This window comes from Pollicipes pollicipes, unplaced genomic scaffold (genome assembly GCF_011947565.3).
Source record: "Pollicipes pollicipes isolate AB1234 unplaced genomic scaffold, Ppol_2.1 Scaffold_4740;HRSCAF=5597_pilon_pilon_pilon, whole genome shotgun sequence".
NCBI lineage: Eukaryota > Metazoa > Arthropoda > Thecostraca > Pollicipedomorpha > Pollicipedidae > Pollicipes > Pollicipes pollicipes.
The window spans coordinates 18618395-18622651 of NW_023596545.1; the positions used below are offsets into that span (position 1 = coordinate 18618395).

The 4257-nt window shown below is 68.9% G+C and overlaps 1 pseudogene; it reads left to right on the plus strand.

Moving 5' to 3' along the window:
- Positions 1–1786: 1786 nt before the first annotated feature.
- LOC119098019 (uncharacterized) lies at positions 1787–3567 on the plus strand (annotated as a pseudogene).
- The last annotated feature ends 690 nt before the right edge of the window (positions 3568–4257 follow it).

Sequence of the window (4257 nt, forward strand, 5' to 3'; positions counted from 1 at the left end):
GAGCCCGGCCTCCGCGCAGGAAAACATTTACCGCCGGGTCGGCTGTGATTCAAAACAGATCAGTGCTGAGCTCCGTGTTATCTGACGGTCATTCGACGAGGAGTGAAGGACCTATTGTGCTCCAGCGTGTTGGAGTGGGCTGCCTTTGTGATTTGTCTGCGAACGTTTCTGGCCAGGCAATTTGATCTCAGTAAAAACAAACTTTCCCGGTCACCAGGTTTAGTAGGATCCAGATGAAGAGCTAGTTAGTTTCTTTATTCGGTCGTGGCATTTATGTTTCGTCTAACTGCAGTCCGTGCTGCAAAATGTCGCGACAAAATGTCGGGCGTTAAACAGGTGAGCGGGCAAAACTGCCACATCCGACCAGGCTTCATCGCATGAGCGGACAAAACCGCCACATCTGACCAGGCTTCATTAGAGGAGCGGACAAAACCACACCATCTGACCAGGCTTCAATAGATAAGCGGACAAAACAGCCACATCTGACCAATCCCAAATAGGTGAGCGAACAAAATTGCCAGGTTTAAACAGGTGAGTGGACGAAAACTACCACACCTGACCTGGTTTAAATCCCGAGGCTCATGACGCACTTCATGACTCGCTCGCTCGATGAGCCTTCACCGGTGCGCCAGCGTGACGGGCAGGTGCCCCCCTCCCGCCAGATGCACCGGAATCACAACATGGCCGTCTCCGTTCCAGACTGAGCTGACACGCGCTGCCGCTGGCCTGCCGTCGCCGTCGATGCCCTACTGGTCCCAGGCGGCCGTCGAGCCCGCGCGCCTCCCCCGCGCCCGGCCGCCAGTGGACAGCACGGCGCGCCTCGGCGGCGCCCGTCGCCGCTTGGCAGCCGGCGGGGCGGCGAGCGGCGGCGCTGCACTAAAATGGCCGCTCCCGGCGCGCAGTGCAGGCATTCCCGCTGGCAGCGCGCGCGCCGCGCCGCCGCCGCTGCCCCGTTCGTCACGTGACGCGGCGCCGTGACGTCACAGGCGGCATGCTGCGCGGCCGCGGCAAGGACAGCCGCGCCAAGCCGGCCGGCGCGCGCGCCGACCGCAAGGCCAGCACCAGCCGCGGTATCGAGTACGAGAACGAGGCGATGCGGTTCCGCACGCTGGAGATGGCCACCGAGGTGGACCGGCAGCACAGCGACATGCGCAAGCTGCGCCGCGAAAACGACCAGCTGAAGCAGCAGTTGTGGACGATGCGCGACGAGTACCAGCGCCTGGAGGAGTTTGTCGAGGAGCTGGAAGAGGTGGCCCTGGAGGATATCGAGGAGGAGGACGACGAGGAGGACGGTGGTGAGGACGCGGAAGAGGCGGAGGACGCCACCGCGGCCGTCGCAGGTGCCGGCGCCGGAAGACTCGACATGCCAGCATTTGACGCCGAATTCGCAGCTGGGCGGGGACTGCGCCGCCGCCGGCGGCGGCGGCGGCGGCGGCGGCGGCGGCGGCGGCGCGTCAAACTTCACCGTCCTAGTGCCCGACCGGCCGCCAATCACCATTCCGGACATTCCGTCCTCCAGCCCCGACGGCCTGCCAGACCCGGACGAATTCTTCTCGCCCACCAAGCACTTCAATTTGGACCAACTAATGGATATTGTGCATAGCTTCCATGCGGAGCGCGATAAGCACTGTGTCGGCGCGGGCGCGCGCGCGCCGGCCGGCGTCCGCACCGCGGACGGCTCACTTGGCGCCGGGATGCTGCGGAGGCCGGAGCCGGCCGGACCGCCGCCGGCGCCGGCCGCCGGCGTGGTGGTGACGCAGAGCCAGCTGACGGCTGCCACGGCCGCCGACGGCTCGCGAACGGTGACGTTCCGGCGCGACTCGGTGGTGTGCGTCGGCGAGCCGAGCTCGGCGCACTCGCGCTGCAGCAGCGACGCCACAGCTCGCTCCAGCGCGTCGGACGGTAGTGTGGCGCGCTACGTGGCGCAGCAGGCGACGCTCGTGCGCATCAACTGCGTGGAGCCCAACACGGTGATGTTCTCGACGCGGCAGCACGCGGCGCTGCGCGGCTTGAGCGCACCGCACGTGATCGACGAGCTCGAACGCCAGTTCGACTCGAACCTGTGCGAGGTGCGCGGCGTGCGCGTGGTGAGTGACACGGCCTATGTTTGCCTGGGCAGCCGGGCTAGCCTGCTTATGCTGCTCGGCTCGGGTTTCACAGTGCGCGGGTGTGCCCTTGACGCTAGTCGACATCACGTACGATTCGGCGGTGGTCATGATGGCCGGCGTGCCTCACTACATTAGCGACGGCAGCATCCACATTTTGATGGACAGCTTCGGCACGGTAATCGGTGAGATCGAGCGCCGGTTCTACAAGGGCGTCGATACGGGAGACCGCTTCCTGCGCGTCAAACTGCGCGACGGAGTCAAGGTGCCGCGCTACGTCACCGTTGGCGGCAACAAGATCACCATGCGCATCGTACCGCCGGACGAGGTGGGCTGCGCGCTTCGACCTGACCAGTGCCGCCTGGCGTCGCCGCAGAACGACTCGACGCAGACGCTTCGCTCGGCGGACCCGCGTCTCGCCGTCGGCGGTGAGGGCGGCGGCTGCTGCGGCAGCAACGGCGGCGACGGCGACGGCCACGACGACGGCGGCGGCGGCGGCGGCAGCGGGAGCAGCGGCGGGGAGGGCGGCGGCGGCTTCTTCGCCGGCAGCGGTGCGTGCCCGTCAGCGGCCGACCCGACGGCCTCCCCAGTGCAAAGCGGCTCGGACACGGTGCGGCGGAAGCAGGGCTTCACGTCCCACCTGCAGGTGCAACTCCGGCCGCGATCGGCGCCCGAGGCGGCGCCGGCGGCGCGCGGCAGCGGTGGCAGCGCACTGTCGGCGCCCGGCGACGTGCCGGCCTCGCCCGCCCACCTCTCCATGGTGGTAAACACGAGTGACGGCCAAGACTCGTCGCCGCAGCCACCGCAGCCGTTGCAGCCGCCGCCGTCCGTTGACACGACGCCCAAGCGACGCGCGCGCAAGCCATTCCTGCCCCGGATCCGACTGCCGGGCGGTGCGCCGGCGCCGACCGAACCGTCTGCCGGCGCCGCTTCCTCCTCCTCCGAGCTGGAGAGCAGCAGCAAGTCTTCCCCGGACAAGCCGCGGCGCGGCGCGGCGCCCGGCGGCGGCGCCAGCCCGGGAAAGACCAGCCGGTCGCTCAACAGCTCACCGACCAAGTCGATGGAGTCGCGCGATTCGCCGTCCAAACAGCGCGGCTCGGTGGCGTTCGACGAGTCGAGCGGCGCCGACTCGCCGCCCAAGCGGCGCCAGCCTCGCCTGCAGGCTAACGGCGGCATCCTGCGCCGCCAGCTGAGCGAGGCCGACTCGCCTCAGCCGTCGCCCGACTCGCTGCGACGGCGCGCGCTCGGCGACCCGGTGCGCGCGCGCCTGGCCGAGCGCATCGAACGGCGCCGGGCGCGCTCGGTGCGCCGCGACTCGGAGCTGAGCGAGCTAAGCCTGGCGCTGGACCGGCGCGGCTCGGAGGGCGCAGGCTCGCTCAGCAGCCGTGGCACCAAGGCCGGTAGCCTGCCAGACAGCTCGGACGTGCCCTGGTGCGGCTGCTGGGGCAACGGCTGCTTCTAGCTCCGCCTGTGATACGCATGCGACCGCGGCCGGTGGCAGCTGCGCCAATGGACTTGCAGGAGTCAGGCGTACGCATTCCATGGTGCGCACTCTGTTGCAAGGACCATAGTGCGCATCTAAACCCGCGCCCGTCGACATTGGCCCAGCCAGGCGTCCGGTCCAGAGCAGCCGCCGGCGCTCGGCTGCCGCCTGCTTCGCGCCCCGTCAAGTGACACCGGTATCGTCCGCGCGGGTGTTTGCGCGCCTTCAGCGCCGCTCAGCCGGCCGCTGCTGTTATTGTTGGATTCGCGGTGCCGGCCGGGTGGGCCGTTTCATGAATCACGGCGCCTGCTGGCCGTGACCGGCGCGGCCCAGCGCCGCCCCAGCGACGGCTGACCGCCGTGCACGCCCCCGGCGATCGCGGCGGCACTGCCATCGACCGGCGAGTGAACACCGCCGCCGATTAGCCAGGGGTCGCAGCCTCGCCGATGGCGCCGGCGCACGCGAGTGCCCGCGTATTTGCCCAGTCTTTCAAGTGGACGCGCGCGACCGCCTTTCAGGCTGCGATCGACCTCGCCGAGCGTACTGGCGCCGCGCCGCCGCCGCCACCGCGCCGCTGTCACCACCGCTGATAGGGCGCCGATACCGGGCGCCGTCTGGCGCGAAAATGCGCCGCCGCCGGCGGATTTCGGAGCGCTCGTTACGCGGCGG